Source organism: Podarcis erhardii (genome assembly GCF_964252035.2).
Source record: "Podarcis erhardii genome assembly, chromosome: 8".
In the NCBI taxonomy this organism is placed as follows: domain Eukaryota; kingdom Metazoa; phylum Chordata; class Lepidosauria; order Squamata; family Lacertidae; genus Podarcis; species Podarcis erhardii.
Window position 1 is genome coordinate 68,824,353 of NC_138499.1, and position 23,119 is coordinate 68,847,471.

The following is a 23,119-nucleotide window of genomic DNA, read 5'->3' on the forward strand; positions in this document are numbered from 1 at the left end:
CATGACCCACTGCTGACCACCAGAGCCCCCAGGCCCTATACCTGGCTATTGCTGCAAGCTCACCTGTCCTCCCAGGTGTGCAAACAGCAGAAAAAGAAGCACCATTCGCTTTCTTGGCCTTCTCCTTCTGGGCAGATGTGTGGATTGTATCCAGGGAAAAGGGCAATTGAATGGGCAGTGGTGACAGCAGCAAGGAGGTGGGCTTCCCCAAAGATGTGGGTCCCTTGAGAGCTTCTTGGTGTACTGCAGCTTTGTAAATAACAGAAGTTACTAGCCTGCAAAAAAGAAGAAGCATTAGCTTACTAAGGGCCTAGTAGCCCATTTTTCCATGCTGGCTGCAGAGGGAGGGTCATATGCTACTAGCCAGTCAGCACGCTAGTAAAATGAATAGCCTTCTCCCAAGCAGACCATTGATGGAGTGAGCTGTCCTTGTTCTGCCAGGCCACTCACTTGCTTGTAGGGAATTCCTGGTCACCTACACTGACCAGGCGAACTGTTATGAGGCTGGTGTTGCAGAATCTTCATTGCTGAAGGTATTTAAGAGCAAGTTACAGCTGAATGGGGTTGGGTTGCCTGAGGTGGACTCAACCCCTAAAGTCAAAGAACTGGCAGGGTGGTCTCTTCTTCAGTGCTTCCAAGAGGGTGCTTACAGTGGGTTCAGTGCTTCTCAAACATGCGTGCAAACATGTCTGTATTCACCCCCACCTATATATATATATATATATAGAGAGAGAGAGAGAGAGAGAGAGAGAGAGATTTACCCCTTCTGAGGAAAGTCCAATAAGAGGGGGAGAAACGTGTTGGTAATGACATGTTTGTGATATCTCAATAATCTTTTACAAATTAAGCTCCCGCCTAGAAGCACCTCTGGTCATGTATTCAAATATATCGACCACTTTAACAAAGGCAACTCTAGATTGGATGCTTTGCCGTAACGGCCAGTTGTTGACCAGTGTAATACATTAAGTGGGGGAAAGGCCAAGGGGTCAAAAGAAACCCATACAACAAATGCTTCCCTGCATGCTCAGGACAGTTTTTGTCTCTAGCATCAGCCCTTATTACAGTGTAGGGCTGGATCTACACTGATCTGTTAAACGTTACTAAATATAACGTTATGTAACGTTCAGTGTTGTTTTCCATTGCCAGTGGTTCACTGCTCTGCAGTACCCTCTGGTGCTACATTTTAATAACACATTTTTAACATTATAAACCACGAGTGTAGATCTGCCCTGGGATTCTGCACAGGGCGGGGGGTGGGGGGGTGATGCCCCTCCAGCCCTCATGAGCAGTTTTGTGATGTTGCAGTGGGAAGCCAGAAAAGTCTCAGCGTATACAAATAGCCAACTCTCCATTAGTTCTTTGGATCCAGCCAGTGAGTTCCGGGCCATATTAATGCAAGGGCTTTTTATTTTTATTTTATTTAAACAATACATGCCCCAAAGGAACAAAATCTAAATTAGATGTGGTGGACATGTTTGACTTCTGTAAATTTCCATCTTTAAAAAAAACCCTCACCTTTTTATTTTATTTTTTCTGTTTATAAAACTGTACAGAAATGGATTTTATACATTAATATGCATCCAATAATAAATATCTGGACTGAAGTACAATTGCTTTAACACTTAAGATGGCATAGCTAGATAAATAAATTAAAAAATAAATAAATAAATAAAGCAAAAGAAAGAAGGAAAGAAGGCTTATCAGATCTGAGTGAAATATTTTAATTTTGTGGCATTATATGCAAAAAAATAATAAATCTAGGGAATGTAATATTTTCATTGCTTAAGGCTGTAGTTTATATCATGTCTTCAAAGCTGCTTTTTAAAAGATGGGCAGAATCCACCAAGGAGCTACTCTTGTTCAGCTCCCAGTCATTAAAATGGAGCACGTGCAAGAAAAGTTGCTTGGGGAGTGTGCCCAGTGTGTTAATGCATCTCAGCATCACTGAAGCTACTCTACAGTTATGGCACTTGTACCCGTCATTTCAGGAGCGACAGTGAACTAAGCTTTTACACTTCACGGCAGAAATAAATGTATAAAGGCATTTGTTCAAACTTATGTACCCTCGATACCGTGGGTACATAATAACTTCACCAAGCTGAAATGCTTAGCTTTGCAAAAGCTGAAATGCTTATGAGTAAATGTCAAAACTGTGCATTTATAAGGAGCAGTTCAGAGGAAGCTAGGCTGACCTTCATCCTATGGGACTCAACGGCTTTAAACGTTTCTAACATTTACTGCATTGTCCGAAGAGTAAAAAACAACAACACAACAACATATGGGGGTGGGAATTAATTGTCTAACAAACCACATCCTTCTGAGAATCCAAGTAACTATGCTGCGAAGGAGGTACCTGTGTGTTGCATAACACATAGGTTTCCATGTGCCAGTGAAGCTGCAGTATTCAATGGTTTTCATCAGTGTTGCATGCCAATAACTTCACCAAGGGCTGGTTCACTTATCACTTGATCTTTCTTCATTTGTTTGCTTAGTACTTAGCAACTCTCACAGCCCACATTTCTATGCTAGGATAGGTGTGTTTAGTGGTTTAAGCATGCCTAACTTTGCAGGCTGTCCCGTTCAATATGCAGTCTGTCTCTGCTGTAAAGTACTGTTGTTTGGGTTGGCATCAAATTATGTGAAATTTCTGTCAGTGGCGAGTATGCACATATATCGTCACAGCCCATAAGTAATGGTCATATGTGTTTGAAGTAGCCCCTTAATTCAACTCATGTGCAAACATACCCTAGGACAGCATCCTTCAATCTCGGGTCTCTAGATACTGTTGTATTACAAAACTCTCATCACTTTTGACCGTTCGCCAGCAGCATCTGGGGACCCAAGACTGAAGACACTGCCCTAGAACGATGCCCAGGAGTCCCAAGGGCATGATGAGGAACAATAGCATGGGAACAACCAGTACTGCACTAAACCTAAACCTGCTGAGACATGTTACAGTATGAAATGGGAGAAGAAAAGGCATCCTGTGCCCAAGATCTGTATCTGTATCTGTACCAAGATCTACCCTTGAACTGTTGCAACATGCTTGGCAGGCAGAGAATCTGATGCCATACTTTCCAACTTGTGCAAGGCAACCCTTATGCATGGGTCGCGACAACAGCAGGTTTCGTTGTTCTGAGCCAGCAAATAGGCTGGGCAGCCTGACCCTAAGCAGCTGCATTATCTGGAGTGGCAGAGATGGAACAAAAGCAAACATAATTCTGCCTTCCACTGTTCTGTTCTGTTCTGTGCGATGCCAATACCCTGGTGCCACTTCTTCTGTGCCACCCCAGCACAGAGGCAACGCAACGCAACATGGAGCTAGGTTCAAGCTCTCTATTTAGCACGCTTCAAATGGTAGCTGCAAACTCCTCATCGTAAAGAGTGGGTTCCGGGCCTCAGACGTTACCATCAAAGAAGAATTGGGTCTTTTTTTTTTCTTTTTTCTTTTTAGCTGAAGGTTTACAATTGTCAAAATGAAATGGTAATGAGAATGAACTATATGATATGATATGTCTGTGCTGCTATTCAACCATGCTATTCAACAAAGTTTTATTTTGTGGCATCACCCAGTTCCGAGACTTTTCAAAGCTGCTTTAGGTGTAATTTGAAGTAGTCACGTTACAAGGCATTTAGGTAGATGCTGACAATTGATGTTTTATTGTGTCTCTGTCCGCTGGGCTTCACAGTATCGTAATAGGTGTATGCCAGAGAAGGCCAGGTGTGCTGTTGATAGTCTATATTTTATGCAGGTGATCTTCAGTGTTCCCTCCTCCCATCTTTGCTGCAGAATTGTACAGTGTTGTGGCTGCACTAGCTATAAGGACAGTTGATACTGCTAATAGTCATGTTAAACATATTTAGAAAGGTTGAATGTATATAAAAGCTTGAAACTGCCCTTTCCCTGAGCTTTTTCACCGTGACTGGCAGCCTTTCCCGGTTTCACCTGGTACATTGTTTTGGTTTAGGGGTGAGTAAGCCCTGCAAAACATCGAATCAGTAGCACTTTGTCCTTGCACAAGGAACCAAGACTCAAGTGACTCTCCCTAAGCCATGCCATAATTCCACAGCAGAACTGACGTTTCCACAGGAATCTCTTGCTTGTGTGCTCATTTATACTTATGCACTCAACCAAGTTGGCTCCCGTTAACCTTGTGCGTAATAACCCAGTTCTGAGGGGCCAGTTCTAAAAAAAAATGACAGTGCTGAGAAAATAAGTGCACATAGAAGGAATCATAGAATTGCAGAGCTGGAAGGGACCCTGAGGATCATCTAGTCCAGCGCCCCGCAATGCAGGAATATGCAGCTGTCCCATACTGGGATCAAACCTGCAACCTTGGCGTTATCAGCACCATGCTCTAACCGTGCCACAGGTCCCACCATGTGAAACTGCTGGAGATCGTTAACAGTGAAGCTTTTGCGGTCTCTGTGAATGAGAAGAAGTAAGAAAATGCCTCCAGAACGGCCCTCCCTGGCCAAATACATTGTGTGCAGGCTTCCTAGGAAGCACTGAAGATTCCCTCAAGAAAGAAAGAGCCCTGGAAGATGGACCAAACTATCCTGCCCAAATACACACACACACAACACACACACACACACACACAGAGAGAGAGAGAGAGAGAGAGAGAGAGAGAGAGAGAGAGGGGAATCTTCAGTGCCTGCACACAAACCAATTTGGTTAGGTTTCGCATGTTCGTATTCCAGAGCTGTGCTGCTCCACTGGTAACACTGAGCTCCAGGCAAATACACTGGCACCCCTCTTCCCTTCTTCATCAGTTTCAGGTGTAATGAAGCCAGCATCTAAAGATGGAAGAGTGGCTCTCAACGAGAAATGGGTCAGAGTGCATTGGGTTTCAGCTTTGTTTCTGGAGGTTTTTGTTTTACCCCATATAGGCTACCAAGGACCAAACTATAAATGATCTTAACTGTTTGAATGTATTTGACATACGTATTTTTCACTGATACTGGGATGGGGAGGAAAGTGAACCATTCCCTGTTCCTCCATGGTTCTGATGGAAATAGCTAACCCACAGCTAAGGATGAGAGAGAAGCTTTTTCCATTTTAATTTGCACTTCCCCAAACAATATGCGAACTGGAACGCAAGCTATCCTTCAGAATTCACACGTCTCCAACCAAAATGTATTATGCATGGGGAATGTACGGGCTTGCAAAGCAAACAAACATGTACATTAGGAGAAGCGTGCCCTAAAATACTGCTGAATATTTGTGAGGACTTCTAAAAGTATCTCAGATGTATCAATGTGACAAAGTGAACTGAAGGTTGGAAAAAGGAGAAACGGAAATCAGAGCTGACAGCCTTGTCCCATCCCTATCTACAGCTGCTTCCCTAGGAGGAAAGCTTCCATTAAGTGCCAATGGAAGCTTCCCCGCCAAGTCTGCTAGCAGATTTTGGGGAGTGATTTCCACTGGGAACACTGCAAGTGGGAAGAGTTACCCATCACCCCTTCCCTGAGCACCACTGTCCTTCTCCTGATCACAAGGCCAGGGCTGTTATGCAGAAGAAGAAACAGCTTGACCCTGGACCTCCTGTGTGGATCAGAAGTGTTTGCTGATTTGGCACTGGAGATTCATTTCTGCAGAAATCGAATGGCTATGCAACTGTGGTTTATGTAAGCCCCTTTTCAATAGTAGTTATGGGGGCAAACCCGGTTCCATTTGACCCCAGATCATTGTGGTATGACGGGCCACTAACTACTGTCCAGTGCCAAACAACAACAGCAAATGGAAGCGGCATACATGGCTTGGGTTCTAGCGGGAAAGTTAGACAGACCTTCCATGTTCAGAGGCAGTGGATGACGCAGGAGGGCTTCATTCCACAAAGAGAACCACCAGGATTTGCATCAATAGGAAGGCTGAAACATTTCTGAAAGCGGCGATGTTTTCTTTTCTAACTGGATTGAGAGAAAACAAAAGATGAGTTAATTTAATTAGCAGGTTGGTTTTTTGTTTTTTTTTAAACTGCTTAAAGTTAATGCAGCTTCATCCATACACAACATCCAGCCACGCTGGAACACTCTCTTAATCCTGCAAAGGTGTCTATTTTTCCCTCAGTTAAACCATCAAGGAAGGGCATGGTCCACTCACAAGGGCTGCCGCAACAGTGATGCACAGATTTTCCAAGCAGGGCTCAACGGAGGCCTGCTACCACCTCCCTCCCTCCCCATCTATCCACACATGCAGGCAGCAATCATGGGACGTTATGTATGTTTCTCTCATCTCCCCACCCAGCCATCCCTCTATGCACCTTGCAAAAATTTACTTGCACTGAGCAGAGAGGAAGGCTTGCTGATGAAATTGGAGCCTCTCACACAATTGCTACTTCCCAGTGCACTGCAAGCAGGCTAGCTTTGCAGATTAGCCATGCAAGTGGGCCATGCTCCTATTTTTCTTCTGTTTGGATTTTAATTAGCACCAGCATTGCTGTAATACACAGATCTAGTTTATTTCCGTGTTTTGGATGTTGTATGTAATGGGTTTTTGGTTTTTTTAAAAAATATTGTTTGCCTGTATATTACCATTTATTAAAATAATCACATCGTTTTATTTTAAAGTCGACATCAATCATGCTGCCATTAAACGTTCCATGTCTTCAGCTAATTTTGTGAGAGAGAGAAATAAAATAAAGCACACTGTGAGATGTTGGCTTTTGGTTTGATTCCGAGTACTGGAAAATTAACGTGCTGTTTCCATAGACCGTGGCCTAATAATTAAAGCGAGGCCAAAACATCCATTTCCACTTGGCAATATCATCAGACATGTTTTTTGAACCTGTGGAAAATATATTGCATCACTAATATTGCACTCTGCTTTGGTCAGTTCTCTTCCTTACTTATACAGTGGTACCTCGGGTTACAGACACTTCAGCTTACAGACACTTCAGCTTAAAGACTCTGCTAACCCAGAAATAGTACCTCGGGTTAAGAACTTTGCTTCAGGATGAGAACAGAAATAGCACGGTTGCGGCGCAGCGGCAGTGGGAGGCCCCATTAGCTAAAGTGGTACCTCAGGTTAAGAACAGTTTCAGGTTAAGAACGGAACTCCAGAATGAATTAAGTTCTTAACCCAAGGTACCACTGTACGGGGCAAGCTGCTGGCATCTGTCTGTCTCAAGATACAATGGAGTGCCCCTCCAGGGTGAAATCAAACCACTTCAATAACAGCACCAAAGTGACCTCCCTAGGGTGCAAGCCTGGGCAGTGTGTATAGAGGTCCTGGGCTGCCAGACAAAAAGACCCCCCCTCTTGGCCTCCTCCTCCTCCTCCTCTTAGATGGGCTACCTTCCCAGGTTGAGGAGCCCCATCTGCCCCTTGCTTCCCTCTACAGCACATGCAGAAACTGCCTTCTTGACCATTGGACCCACTACTGGTCTCAATTGCTCAACCCCCCAGAGCCTGTCTTCACATGCAGGGAAAGTCCCTAACTCACTGAGGGTTTGAGATCCGTAAGCTACCCTCACCTGGTTTAGCCAGCCAGTCAAAGCTGGGGTGTGGCCACTGTCATGTACTGACAACTACTAGGAGCCACAGGTGAGAACTGAGTGCAGGATGGGGACCAAAGGTGGACAAACTACCCCAATAGGAGAATGACATGCCCCTCCCCCCATACCAGATGTGCTACCGCTCACTTGATTGTGGGCAGCAGGGCTTTGCAGGGGACTCTTGGGTAGGGATGGAAGAGAGATTTGATTTTTGTTTGTTTGTTTGCATTTTAATCAGAAACTACCTATTCACACTTCTCAAACCAATATGCCACCCGAAACACAGCTTTCCTTTGAACTCTGCACATCTCCAATCAAATATGATGTGCAAAAGTGCGTATATTAGGTGTAAGTGTGCATAAAAGAGCACATGTTAAATGAAAATAACATGTACTGGGGGAAATTGCTTGCAAAAGTACTGTACATTAGTTAAAGCTACATATGAAAAAAAATGTGTTTATTAGGATAAATTTGCACTTCAAATGCTGATGAATTTTCAATGAGGAGTTCACCAGAATCAAGTAGCTGAAAAAAACATGGAGAACTGAATTTAAGCCTGGAAAAATGGGAAACTTTGAGAACCAAAATGGACAGATTTGTCCATCAGTACTCTTGTGGAAGCTTGGAAAAACAGCAAGAGGCACAAGCCTAATTTGATCCACTCCCCTCCATCCCTGGGTGCCTTAGCTGAAGTTGAGTATCAGTTGGAGAAAGCTGGGAAAGAAGACTGAGAAAGAATGATTCACATATATATGACTCAAAGCACTAAGCAGCCCAAAACATTTCTTTTTATGATTACAGGCCTTGCGCAAATCTCATGTGAGGAGCATACAGGCCACCCATTGAAACATCACCACATGGATGACAAATGCCCCCTCCAAAAAACCCCCAAAATGTTCTCAAGAGATTCCATACCAGGAGTGACTGCAAATGTACAACTGGTTAGGCTTACTTATCAGATTTTGCATGGTAAGAGAAAATCCAGATTAAACAAAGTACGGGTGGGCATTTTGATGATCTTGTGTGGACACACTGAAAGAGTTCTGGACATAAGCAGCACAAAGTCCACAACAAGCTGCTGTGTGAAAGCACCCACTGCCTGCTGGCCAGCAACATCCCTAAATATAACTGCAGCAGCTACCCATGCGACACAATCGGGCTGAGCAAAATAATAGCATGTTAGGACATAACAAGCGTAGGAGGAGGAGAGTTTTCCATGGGAGTTACAGTGGCAGATAACCATCTCCTTTGCTAGAATATCCAGGATACCGTAGATCCAAGATCTCCTTTTAAGGCTAATTAACAGAGGTTTTTTTCATGACCCCCAGAGGTCACTAGGAATGTACAGCCAAGACATGAAGAAGACTCACTATGTGGTGGCAAAGTTCCACACAATAAATATTGCTAGACACCAGTGAGGGCTGGCTGCAGTTTTGAGGGACACCCTTTGTGGGTCTTTGCCCTATGTTAGTGGGATACCCCCTTACACATAAGCTTGCCTGGTAGCTACAAACCACCATCTTAAGTTCCCACATTATCCTGGAGCACTCGTAGTGTCCATCTGAGACATATGTTCCAGGAAAGACCCAGAGGAGGTATCAGCACAGGTGGGCCCTGACACAAGGCCCAATGTCGGGGACTATTTGTTCATTTATAAAAGTATTTATATACATGCCCTCTTACAAAATATCAGGCTGGTGTAAAATACCAGGCTAGTGTAAAAAAAAAAAATTAAACCCAGTAAAAGCTTTTACACGAGGAAGCATTTTTGTGTGTGGCATTCCCAGAATTATTTCAACCTTTGGTCATCAGGATCTGCTCTGAATAGCACAGAAAAGTGGTTTTCAAACTCTGAGGGAGCCTTTCCCATGTCAACTTGGCTGTCGGAGGGAGACTTGCGTGGCCACCTCGAAAACCTTGCCATGTTGTAAAAAGTTCTTGGGCACATTTTGGGGGCTGGCAACCCAGGACAGGACGTTCTCTTTGGCAGCCCTTAAGCTGTGGAATTCTCTCTCCACAGAGGCCCACCTGCCACCTTCATTGTTCTATACAGTGGTACCTCGGGTTACAAATACTTTGGGTTACAGACTCCGCTAACCCAGAAGTAGTACCTCGGGTTAAGAACTTTACCTCAGGATGAAAACAGAAATTGCGTGGCAGCAGTGGGAGGCCCCATTAGCTAAAGTGGTACCTCAGGTTAAGAACTGTTTCAGGTCAAGAACAGACCTCCAGAACGAATTAAGTACATAACCAGAGGTACCACTGTACTATAGCTTTCATTATATGCCAAAGACACACCTCTTTTCCCTAGCCATGGACACCTGAGGGAGAGAGAGAGATTTATGGCCCACCCTCTTTTTCTGATTATAGTTTTACCTGATTTTACCATTGTGTTTTTAAATGGTAGTAACCCGCCCTGGAGGGACGCGGGTGGCGGTGTGGGTTTAACCACAGAGCCTAGGACTTGCCGATCAGAAGGTCGGCGGTTCAAATCCCTGCAATGGGGTGAGCTCCCGTTGCTCAGTCCCTGTTCCTGCCAACCTAGCAGTTTGAAAGCACGTCAAAGTGCAAGTAGATAAATAGGTACCGCTCCAGCGGGAAGGTAAACGGCATTTCCATGAGCTGCTCATGGAAGCGGCTTAGTCATGCTGGCCACATGACCCAGAAGCTGTACGCCGGCTCCCTCGGCCAATAAAGAGAGATGAGCGCCGAAACCCCAGAGTCGGCCACGACTGGACCTAATGGTCAGGGGTCCCTTTACCTTTTTAACCTGCCCTGGGGCCTTAGGGTAGGTGAGACATCCAAATAATATTAATAATGATTGCACAACAATATAACAATTAATTGATTAATTTGAAAAAAAAGACTGCCTGGTCAGTTCTCATTGAACACTGTGCCTCCATAAATACTCCCCAGAATGCCCTTGAAAACTCCCTTGTGGCTACACACTGCCAAGGAAGTGTAATAGCAGGAGGCAATCTGTCTTACAGGAAACCTTGCCAGCTATTCCTGACCTGGTCCTTCAGGAGCCTCTTATAAAGAGTCCTCTTCTTAAAATATTGGGGCAAGATGTCCATCTATCTACTAGTCTTGCCTGCTGAGCCTTTTAAGGAGACCCCAGGGATCAAACCTGCATGCAAACTATATGTCCTTGTCACTGCGCCACCATTTCTCCCCAATATGAAAGCCACTTGCTTCAAACTGGTCCCACCTTGCCACCCATCTCCTTTAATATGGAGCCCTAAGTCAACCCCATTTTATGGGAAACTCGCTGGATGCAGGGAGAATTTTGCATTTCAGCTCCCGCCAGTGTGAGCTGACTAATCCTACCAGGCAGATGATATCTCCTAATCTCAAATCTTCCTCTGGAAGGGATTGCTTGCCTGCAAGAGATTCCCTTCCATTTGCAGTTACGCAAAGATAGAACTGGCGACGGACCAAAGTGCTCTCTCGTGTGGCTGTAAATTAACGTTACTAGTGGAAACTGACAGGAAACTCCTGCAAATTGGGGTTTTGCTCAACATCTGGAGCCCAAACTTTTGAATTCCCTCAACGTGTATGGATAAAGCAGGTGATGCCTTTTTCTCCCTTCTTAACATCCTCTCCTCATTACTGACTTCCTCCTGTCCGAGCCCTTGAATTTTACAAGGCAGGTTTTCTTTACTCGTCAGTTTTCTGTGTTCACAAAAACAGCTGTTATTTCTCCAAAAGAACATTCCCCCCCCCAAAAAAAAACCCCACCCGTTCGCCATGCACTTTCCATTGTATAATTCAGTTGTTAACAGAACACGAATGCTTCTCCCATCATCTTCCCTAGCAAAAGCTCTTAGACTTTAAACATTTAAACATGGCTTGACGTGAGAAAGGTGTATATCTGACATAATTTTGTTACAACACCATAATGGAACTTGTTTTGCAACCTTAATCATCTGAATTCTCTGTCTTTTTTCCCATGTAGCCTCCGGCACACCATCATTCGTTTGTTTAAAACAGTTACATACCACACTTCATCGTACTAGATTTCTGAGCAGTTGTACAAGCATGAAGAAATGAACAGTACAATGAAACACAACCAGAATAAAAGCACCAGATGAAGCTGACAGATAACTCCTTAACCAACAAAGCTGGCTCACAAGCCAATTAGGGCTTTGAAAGTAAATATCAAACAGCACCCCAAATGCAAACAGGTAGGGCAAACCTCTTTCAGGACTGGAATAATGTAGACAAAACCAGCTTTACCAGTCAGTTCAATGTTTGAGGGTGTATGATTCTCTTAAGCTAAGCAGATTTCCGATGTGGACTTGAACACCACCAGGTAAGTTGCATAGATATTTCCAAAGAGAGTGGAATTTCAGTGTGAAAAAAAGAATTAACCTTATGGTGACTGGCTCATCCTTCACTATGAAATATTATTGATGTTCTCCCTTTTGCTTTTGTTATCCACTCATTTTCTTCTAATATCACATCTGTGCTAAGGATTTACAATACTGCTATTTCTTATCTTCCTCTCTTTTCACTTGCCCAACTTTCTATTGTTTGCCTATTTCCCTTGAAAACTCTGCCAAAACCAATATTCCGGATTTTCAATTTCCTCAGCCTCTCTCAACAGAATCACTTAAATTTGTTTGGGGGGGGGTGTTGTTGTTCTCAAGATCAAAATATTGAGAAACTGTTTACTTCTTCTTTTCCCCCAATATGTCCATCTGGTTGCAAAGTCCTTCCACTTTCAGCTTGTCAATATAGCAAGGAGTTTGCTCTTTTCTATTTACAGAGACTCCCAACTTTTCAATACACAATTTTATTATTTCTCAAGTCGACTACTGCAGCATTCAGCCTCCCTCCTAAAGGTAAAGGGACCCCTGACTGTTAGGTCCAGTCGTGGGCAACTCTGGGGTTGTGGCGCTCATCTCGCTTTGCTGGCCGAGGGAGCCGGCGTACAGCTTCCAAGTCATGTGGCCAGCATGACTAAGCCGCTTCTGGCAAACCAGAGCAGCGCATGGAAACGCCATTTACTTTCCCGCTGAAACGGTACCTATTTATCTACTTGCACTTTGATGTGCTTTCGAACTGCTGGGTTGGCAGAAGCAGGGACCGAGCAACGGGAGCTCACCCCGTCGCGGGGATTCGAACTGCTGACCTTCTGACCGGCAAGCCCTAGGCTCTGTGGTTTAACCCCCAGTGCCACCCTTTGGACTTAGATGCTGCCACCTATTCAGGTCATTCCTGAGCTTTTCACGGGAATCTCCGCTGGAGATTGTACTTCCCAGTGCTCACAGATACGTTCTCCTCTCTAATCCTCTTATTTATTATTTCTGTGCAGTCTTAGCAGTGAGAGCTGCATAGGAACAGATCAGCTACAAAAACTTCCAAAACTCTCCCCGATTGTCATGTGGGATGTCCCATCAGGGTCATGGCTGAAAGCAGTTTTGATTTCTGCTCATGACAGGAAGATAGAAAATAAGTACAAAAGGGAAGATGGTTCCCTTTTTTTTCAACCACCCTCCATCAAACAGGAACTAAAAAAGGCAAAGATAGACATTTTGCGCATTTTATTCCTGTGGATTAAAAAGGGAAAAAACCAGAGGTTGTTGATAGGATAGCTAGTCTTCTTCAGTGTTGGCTTTTAAAAAAAATTACCAAACTACCTGACTTTTGCAGCATGGGATGGTTTTTACAGAAACACATGTCACCTTACCTGAGTTTAATGGCAAGGGACAAAAGGCAAATTGCTGAGGTTTTGCAGGATGAAGCATTAGGTTGTCTACGCAGAAAATTAATCTATCTCGTCCCCTGGAAGACTATACAGCCCATTGCTGCATTCAGTACATGGAATTCTAGATTATTGGGTGAGAGATATACTCATTAGTTTCCAATGCATAGGTTCAGATTATCAGCAAATATGACAATACTTTGGAGCAGTAGTTCCAGTTACTTTGGATTGCGCCCAATGTACGACTCAGAATAAAACCCCTGCAAATGTTGCTTGCTTGGCCACTTGACCTTTGAGGGAGGTTCCTCCTCAAAACCTTCGTTCTGTGGTTTTAACCTTTAAAGCCATTTGTGGTCTGGGACCTTCATAGCCTGGGACTCTTATCCCTAAAAGAGCTTGCCTACCAGTTGAGGCAGTCCTATCAAGCAGGCTTCACTGCCCTAAATTTACAGCCTGGTTAAGATGGTGACAACTGGAAGCAGGACCTTTTTGGTCAAGGCCCCAAAGATTCAGAATCACCTGATGAGGTTAAGAAACTACCCTTCTTATGAGGATTTCTGAAGGGCTCTAAGATCCTTTTTTCTCCCTTAGTATTTAGTTGCCTAAGACGCTTGCTCCTTGGGAGAAGGGCAATGACAGGCCTAGACAGCATCTTGAGAAGTAGAGACATCACCTTGCCAACAAAGGTTCGTATAGTTAAAGCTATGGTTTTCCCAGTAGTGATGTATGGAAGTGAGAGCTGGACCATAAAGAAGGCTGATCGCCGAAGAATTGATGCTTTTGAATTCTGGTGCTGGGGGAGACTCTTGAGAGTCCCATGGACTGCAAGAAGATCAAACCTCTCCATTCTGAAGGAAATCAGCCCTGAGTGCTCACTGGAAGGACAGATTGTGAAGCTGAGGCTCCAGTACCTTGGCCACCTCATGAGAAGAGAAGACTCCCTGGAGAAGACCCTGATGTTGGGAAAGATGGAGGGCACAAGGAGAAGGGGGCGACAGAGGACGAGATGGTTGGATAGTGTTTTCGAGGTTACCAGCATGAGTCTGACCAAACTGCGGGAGGCAGTGGAGGACAGGAGTGCCTGGCGTTCTCTGGTCCATGGGGTCACGAAGAGTCGGACACGACTAAATGACTAAACAACAACAAAAGTCCTCCTCCTTCTCTTTTAGCAGCAGATGCTATTTTTTATGTTCTATTTGTGGGATTTTGCAATCTTAAAATTGCATTATTTTATTTTTGTGCACTGCTTTCAGCTAATTTGGGGATAGGCATGTATTTTAAGTAAACAAATCTAAAATTACCTTTCCTGTTCCTGCACATTCCTTTTCTGCTGCAGCTGCCTAGCACCAGAATTTACTTCTTCTGGGCATCCAATTCCCTTCTTCTGTTATTACGTTCAAGCACCTCCTTCAGATACAAATTCTCACCTGGGCTTTCCCTGACAGGACTTCCCTTCCCCTTGCTTTCGAATCTTTCTTTGTCTTTAAATAAACCTTGGGCAGAACTGGTTTCATCTTGAATGTCAGTGTCTTGTGCTCTTGCTTGTTTTATAAATATGCCTTAAGGCCAAGTCGCTCAAATATGATCCCTTGTTTTTGGATCTGCAGCTCTGCTACTTGAAACAGAGCAATTTCGTTGTTTGGCACATTCCAAATTACATTTACATTACAAGTGTATCCATTCATTTGTTGCATTTGGAACATATGCCCCTCCGCACTAAGGGTGATAAACAGTCGTACCTTGGAAGTCAAACGGAACCCATTCCAGAAGTCCGTTCCAACTTCCAAAACATTCGGAAACTAAAGTGCGGCTTCTGATTGGCTGCAGGAAGCTACTGCAGCCAATCAGAAGCCATGGAAGCCCCGTCGGACGTTCAGGTTCCAAATGAAAGTTCACAATCACTTCCAGGTTTGCAGCATTCGGGAGCCAAAACGTGTGAGTACCAAGGCACAAACTCCCCGAAGAGGTCTCTGAAGAGGAAAACAACTTAGCAGGGTCAAAACTAGGAGAGGCAACGCAGACTTTTCAGAGTCTGAATTGGGACACATGCCACTCTTGCCAGTTTGCTTCCAAAGAAATATCCAAGGGGAAAGACAGAGAACTTTTAAGTTCTCTGCAATTTCACCAGAAGGACAGGCAAGGAAGGCCCACTCATGAGGCAAAGTGAGGCAACCGCCTCAGGCAGCAGAATCAAGAGGGGCAGCAGATCCCAATGTAGATCTTTATTCCCCAAATTGTTCATGATGTAGATCTTCGCTCACCCCTTCTTCCCTGGTGGGGTGGCATTTTGTGGTTCATCTCATGTGCCAAGATGTCTCAGGCCGTCTCTGGGCTTTGACAAGTCATCAGGCCCTACTGAGGGATGTGAGGGTTTGGCTAAGCTCTAGACGTTGCTGGATTATACCTTCACAGGGAACTCCCATAAGTCTTGGCCCTAGTCCTGAGGCCTGCTTCTGTTAACCTTTTACTCCAGAAATGATACTATGGGGCTGAAATGGAATGATTCCCATCTGATGGCCATGACCTGCCAAGCTAGGTTTTGTGCTCTCTGTGGTTTTGTAGTCTGGCTAGAATACGGCGGTTTCATTAGAGGTACTTGATAATTCTGCAAGTTGATAATGCTTCAGTCTCTCTCAGCTATATTTTCCAGCAGAGGCTGATTCTAACTTGGTTGCTATTTAATCTGATGATTAGATAAAGGTAAAGGGACCCCTGACCATTAGGTCCAGTCGTGGCCGACTCTTGGGTTGTGGTGCTCATCTTGCTTTATTGGCCGAGAGAGCCGGCGTACAGCTTCTGGGTCATGTGGCCAGCATGACTAAGCCACTTCTGGCAAACCAGAGCAGCATACGGAAACGCCCTTTACCTTCCCGCCGGAGAGGTACCTATTTATCTACTTGCACTTTGATGTGCTTTCGAACTGCTAGGTTGGCAGGAGCAAGGACCGAGCAACGGGAGCTCAGACCGTCGTCGCGGGGATTCGAACCGCTGACCACCTGATCGGCAAGTCCTAGGCTCTGTGGTTTAACCCACAGCACCACCCGCATCCCTTAATTAATTAAGATGATTAATTTCATCTTCATCTTTTTTTCTTTAAGTTTTAAAATAGTTGTTTAGTTGTGGTGGGAGGGCAGGAGAGTCAGCTACCCAGAGCAAGGAATTTAATGAAAAGGGGAGATCCAATTTATTAATGAATTAAAAAAAAAACATTGCAGTTAGGCCTACACAGCATCCCATTTTCTAGGATGGCATAAGAGAAACTACCCAGTCAGTGGCATTCTGTGCTGACATGCCTGTATGATCAGACCAAGATTCGGTGCTTTTCTTGTTTTTGTTTTATTTTATTTTATTGGAAGAACCTCCCGGTGGAAATGCAGAAAACACATGTAATTTCAAATGCAGTACAATTTCTCAGACTCGTGTCTCTTGCACCAAATCTGGTATTTAACTGGAGCTGGGAGTCATCACTGCCAATTATACTGGAGCTGCAGACGCCACATTTGTGTTTAGGTCAAAAGGCCGGTTTCTTTAACAAGAGAACAACTCTGCAACAGAAATCAGGTTGAGGTGATACCTTTTACTGGGCCAACCTGTTGGTGGATTCCACCACTCTCCAAAAAAAAACACAACTCCACCCCAGAATTGTTTCAAGCTACACAAAAAATATTAAGGCAAACAGGGCTGGAGGGAGGAAAATCATAGAATCACAGAGTTGGAAGGGATCCCAAGGATCATCTAGATTTGTTGTTGTTGTTTAGTCGTGTCTGACTCTTCATGATTCCATGGACCAGATCACGCCAGGCACTCCTGTCTTCCACTGTCTCCCACAGCTTCGTCAAACTCATGTTGGGAGCTTCAAGAACACTGTCCAGCCATCTCGTCCTCTGTTGTCCCCTTCTCCTTGTGCCCTCCATCTTTCCCAACATCTGGGTCTTTTCCAGGGAGTCTTCTCTTCTCATGAGGTGGCCAAAGTATTGGAGCCTCAGCTTCAGGATCTCTCCTTCCAGTGAGCACCCAGGGCTGATTTCCTTAAGGATGGATAGGATTGATCTTCTTGCAGTCCATGGGACTCTCAAGAGTCTCCTCCAGCACCATAATTCAAAAGCATCGATTCTTTGGCGATCAGCCTTCTTTATGGTCCAGCTCTCACTTCCATACATCACTACTGGGAAAACCATAGCTTTAACTATATGGACCTTTGTTGATAAGGTGATGTCTCTGCTTTTTAAGATGCTGTCTAGGTTTTCTCCCAAGAAGCAGGCGTCTTTACTGTTTTAGGGTAGATCAGCAAGGGGACTGTGCACAAGGCGTTATGTTGGGAGAAGTGAAACACAGCTAATTTTATTTTCCTATTTGCTTCCTCTAACCTCCCTGCACGGTGCCACCTATTGGCCCTTGTGTTTATACAACTAACACCACAATGTGCAAAGGGGTTAGGACTTGTTCACACTTCCGCTTTTCCCGTGCCTAGAAAGCCTGGGTCTGAAAGGTTTTTGGCTTGTCCCACAGTTTTCCCTAGGAAAACCCGGTCTTTCCTGCTGAATCAAAAATCAATCTGCAGAAAACCAATTGATGTTTGCTGCAATTCAGCAAAGACTGGGTTTCCCCATTGGGGAAGAGGGAAATGTCAGTGAGTCCTTAGGCTCACAACTGCTTAACAATATCAACAAGAAGATTGAAAGCTGGCTTGCCTGACCCAAGGCCAAGACCTCAGCCTTCTCAGCTTAAAGTAAAGGTAAAGGGGACCCCTGACTATTAGGTCCAGTCGTGGCCGACTCTGGGGTTGCGGCGCTCATCTCGCTTTACTGGCCGAGGGAGCCAGTGTACAGCTTCCGGGTCATGTGGCCAGCATGACTAAGCCGCTTCTGGCGAACCAGAGCAGCGCACGGAAACGCCGTTTACCTTCCCGCCGGAGCGGTACCTATTTATCTACTTGCACTTTGAGGTGCTTTCGAACTGCTAGGTTGGCAGGAGCAGGGACCGAGCAATGGGAGCTCACCCCGTCGCAGGGATTCGAACCGCCGACCTTCTGATCAGCAAGTCCTAGGCTCTGTGGTTTAACCCACAGCGCCACCCGCGTCCCCTTCTCAGCTTGCTGATCCTTAAAAATGAGTCCCTGTTAGGGGAAAAGCCAGGAAACAACAACAACAACATGTAAACAACAACAACACTTAGGTATAGATTTGTACTTACTTGTATTTGCCAGCATTTCCAGTGCAAGACTTATGAGTTGCAAAATGGCTGGCGGGGGCTAAAGGAATGAGTTGCAAGCAAGGTTGAAGGGCTTACTTCAAGGAATTGGGCTGCACAACATCGGATCCTGCATCTGTAGCCAATATAAAACCTCTGGATTGACCAGGCTTGGTGTAAATATTAGGTGATTGGCATTGCCCAGGCCCATACAGCTCAACCATCCCAGTTTGAGTGGAACATCCCAGAATTACAAAAGCCATCCTGGCTTCTGATTGGATCCTGGAATGTCCTGGTTTTTGGTCCAGCGCTCTCGGGAGAATCAGCTGGCATGCACCAGACCAAAATACCTTATTCTTTGGTCTCATACTCTTACATGTGTCAGCTGGCTCCCATGAGAGCTTGAGACCCAAAAAATGACCAATTTTGATCTGTGGGGTGGTATAGGGTATGGAGGCCTGGCCAACACAGTAGTACCTGCCAGTCATTGGATTTCCGCTCCCTCTTCTTCCAGTTCCTTCTCACCCTCCTGGCACAGATTTGGGTATGACCACCCACTTGCCTCCCTGGTCAAAAGTCGCAAAACCCATCATTTAAAACAAGCAAACAAACCCCCTTTGCACTCAGTCCTTCCCAAATGTTTACGAGGACAAAAAGCATTCAAGCCTGCTTAGGTCATTAGAGATGCAGCTAACTGATTGGAATTTATCTTTTTCCAAAAAAGGTGCTGTGCACTTTAGCTAGGCGTAGGGGTGGCGGCGTGGAATAAAAAGCTCTGTAGCTTGACAGTAAACAGGACAGCTTGCAAGGAAGGAGGGGAAAGATGGTGGATTGCCAAGGAGAGGGGAGAAAAAAACTCAACAAAAGTTGGGCACGTTTCAACCATAATCAAAGAGGTCTGAAAGATCAGAGAGAAGAAGACAGACCAGTTATTAACTTCAGACTGTTGGGTTTTGGAGTTTTTTCACTGCGGCTGCTGTTATATATTTAAGCGCAGCTGCATTTAATGAGTTTGTGCAAAAGCAGACGTCGTCCAAATTGAAGAAAGCAGGAGTTTTCCATCCAATTAGATAACCGACTTGGCTGCCAGCCTCTGGTGAATCAAAAAAGGTTTCGTCCAACTTTCGAGACAGAAGCTAATTGCAAATATATTTTCTGTGTCTATACATCTGCCTGTTTGGGTCCACACATTATTATTAAGAAATAGCATTCTGTCAGAAACCCATTTTCTGCATGCGCTAATTTGATTATTTGAGATAATGCATTTGCCAAGGGCAGAAATTGCTAGCGATAAACTTTAACGGCGAGATAGGAACTGTCATTCTGCTGGTGAGCTTCAACAAGCAGTAGGGGTTATCTCTGCACATTTCCTCCCCTTGCCTGGTTTACAAGGATTTTGATGTCTTTCTGAACCCAGATGGATTTGTTAAATGTGGTTTTACTGGAAAATGGGAGAGCAAGGTTACTCTCAACAAATCCGACTTGTTAAGATCCTAGGTCCTAGCAGTTAGCAAACGGCTTAACCCTTCACACGTTGTTATCTATCTGTTGATGTACAGGGCTTCCCACAAGTATTCAGGCATGGGAAAGTCATATACATTCAATTTGGATGAAAGTTTAGTTGTGGCTCCACTTTTTTTGGGGGGGGGGGAATGGAGCCTTCCAAGTCTGACAACATACTGCAGTTTCAGTGCTTCATAAATATACTTGTTTATCAAATAGAAATTCTTCCTTGGAAGAATGTAGCTGGCTCTCATCCAAAAGATGCAACAAATAATCAACAACTGTACTATTATCTTTTTTTCGGCATCTGTCAGGGTTTCTGGGAGAAGTGAGGAGATGGCAGAGGAGACGGAAAGCGAGTGGGAGGAGGGAGAGAGAGACGAGGAAGAAGATGACGGAATTCGAAGGGAATCTATGAGCCTAAGCAGTGAGTCAGAGGATTCCCAAAAGGGAGCTAGCATGATCAGGCGAAAAGCAGGAGAAGAGAGAAGCTGTGAAAAGTCAGGAAAGGAGGGGAGAAAGCCCAGTGAAGCACAGACGCTGTCAGAGGGGTCTCAGCCGGAACGGAGTAAAGGGGGTGGAGTTGTCAGCCTCTCGGAGGGAGGAGGAACAGGAGAAAACAGAGAGAGGGGGTTGGAGCAAGGTGTTCAGCCGGAAAGGGTAGAGAGTGGAACAGGGGGCAGTATAGAGGACGAAGGAAAGGTCAAAAGCAACGTACGCGCGCCAAGTTCAAACATAGAGGCGCGCGGAAGTGGGGAAAGCTCAGAGGAGGAGCCCGGCCCCAAAGCCAGAAGGAGGGGGCAGGAGGCGGCAGAGGATTCAGCCTCAGGCGAATCCCGGAAAGAGAGAACCCAGGGGGGCAGAAAGACCCTGCGGAAAAGAAAGGAGAGGAAGAGGTGGTCTAGAGCCAGGCTATTAAGTTGGTGTGGAGGAGGGGAGGAGTCAGAGGGGGACTTCGGCGGTCTAACGTGACAGACGTACAGCCACAATGCTGAACTGTGAAAGAAGCAATTATCTTCAATAAACTTTTCCTGTAAGTAAACTATAACGGAGTAAGGTCTCTCGTGAGCTGGGACCCACCTGGGTGGCTGTGACAGCATCATAAAATGATTTGTTAGAAAGGCTCTAAACATATGCTGCAGTTCAAGTTCTCTGTATCTCCATCTGGAAGAATCGAGAGATATGGTCAAGACATTGCAACGTGCCCAGCTCCATGGAGCTAAGTCCTGCCTGGGATTGTACAGTCCAGGCTCTGCACATGGAAATGAATATCTTATATTGAAATATCCCTGCATATGTACTGATAACACATCAAAGAGATGTGAGCCTGCATCCTACCTATGGATCAGGCAGGCTTCATACAAGACTTAGGGAAGAAATTGTGCGTGCCTTGAAAGCTAACTTTAGGAGATCTGTGGATAGACACAATGTGCAATTAGAGAATTCAATGGCCAGGGGAGAACATAACCCAAATACGGTCTTGCAGTATCTGAAATATGGGAGAACACAGTGTGGGCTACACAACTGAACCAAACAAGATCCAGTTCAGAAATTCATGCAGTGCTGCTGTTGCCCACTGAAAGTTGGATCCAGACCACCTAGTAGACCACCTGAAACCAATGGGTCTACTTGATTCTAAGCATGATTAACTCTGGATCCAATCCTGAAATCCCAGCTCAATGTTCTACCTTGAATATTACCAACCAATCAGGAAGAAGTGTCATACTTGGATGCTAAGAGGGTTGTTTTTTTTTTTGAGCTTTCTTGGTTAAAAACTGTGTGTAGGTACATCAGAGACCTAGCAACAAAAAACTCACTGGTGCAGTGCCTGGGAGCTGTGGGGGAAGCTCGTGAAAATCTTCCACAAGCCAATTTCTTTGCGCAGCATCACCAGTGTCAAAAGTTGGAGTGGAATATCAAGAGCTGGATCCTTTGCATGGCAGTCAGTGCACACAGCTAGCGGATCATGGACTGAGATCATGCATTGGTTGTCTCAAGACTTGATTATGGCAATGTGTTCCATGCGAGGCTACCCTTGAGCCTGCTCCAGAGGTTCCATATGGTATACAACACCGCAGCTAGACTATTGATGGGGATAGACTATCACCAGCACGTAACTCCAGTGCTTAAAAACTTGCACTTGTTGCCAATATGCTACCAGGCCAAGTTCTAGGTTATTGTATTTATTTGCAAGGCCCTTAACAACTTGGGTCCAGGGTACCTCAAGGGGTTGATTCCTTATATCCCCGGCTGATCACTGATGAATCAGAGGGAGTGACTGTTAGTGGTCCTCCACTCTGCTTGGATGCAGAGCTCGTGTGTTCAGCCTTGTAGGCCTCATTTTCTTGGAACTACCTTCCCATTGAGATCAGACAGTCCTTCTCTGTTGAACTTCTAGCACCAGGGGGCATAATTTTAACTGATTTTATTTATTTTTTTGCTTCCATTGCATTAAGTTTTTTGCACACCTCTTGGAGATTATTGTAACTGAGTGAAACGGTCTCCCTTGGGAGGTTATGAGAGCCAGTGTGGTGTAGTGGTTAAGAGCGGTAGACTCGTAATCTGGTGAACCGGGTTCACTTCCCCGCTCCTCCACATGCAGCTGCTGGGTGACCCTGGGCTAGTCACACTTCTTTGAAGTCTCTCAGCCCCACTCACCTCACAGAGTGTTTGTTGTGGGGGAGTAAGGGAAAGGAGAATGTTAGCCGCTTTGAGACTCCTTTGCGTAGTGATAAAGCAGGATATCAAATCCAAACTCTTCTTCTTCTTCCTCCCTTGGAGGCTTTTAAGCAGAGGTTGGATAGCGATCTGTCATGGATGCTTTAGCTGAGATTCCTGCATTGCAGAGAGTTGGGCCAGATTACCCATGGGGTCCCTTCCAGCTCTACGATTCTATGATTGGTACACAAATTGCCTAAATAAATATCATACACCTGCATGTATAAGATTTTCCTGTGACTATTGCACCCCGAAGCAGTTGAGTAAGAAGGCCCTTAAATCAAGGCAACATTTTGTGAGCAGAATTTTTTTTGTGTGTGGAGTTTTGGCAAAAGTAACAGAAGTGGACAATACCTCGCTCCCCATTGTGCAAAATCCCATTGTTCTGTTCAAGTGCTTGGGATATTAAGTCATCCCGCAAGGTTAACCTTAGTGTGAAACTGAAAAGGGAAAGCAAACAGAAGCTGCAGCTTGCCATTAAATTCAAAGTGAACTCTAT

General features: G+C 45.0%; 1 protein-coding gene and 1 long non-coding RNA gene across 4 annotated transcripts in view; one reads left to right on the forward strand and one right to left on the reverse strand.

The window, feature by feature from the left end:
- Positions 1–23,119, forward strand: part of BCL2 (BCL2 apoptosis regulator) — a gene marked incomplete at its 3' end in the record, with an annotated part of 185,493 nt that overhangs the window by 131,764 nt on the left and 30,610 nt on the right. The window lies entirely within an intron of this gene.
- LOC309348154 lies at positions 1,404–6,941 on the reverse strand. The gene is made up of 2 exons (XR_014159243.1): positions 5,736–6,941; positions 1,404–5,485 (listed from the first exon to the last, which is right to left on the reverse strand). It is a non-coding gene; the product is annotated as an uncharacterized lncRNA (long non-coding RNA).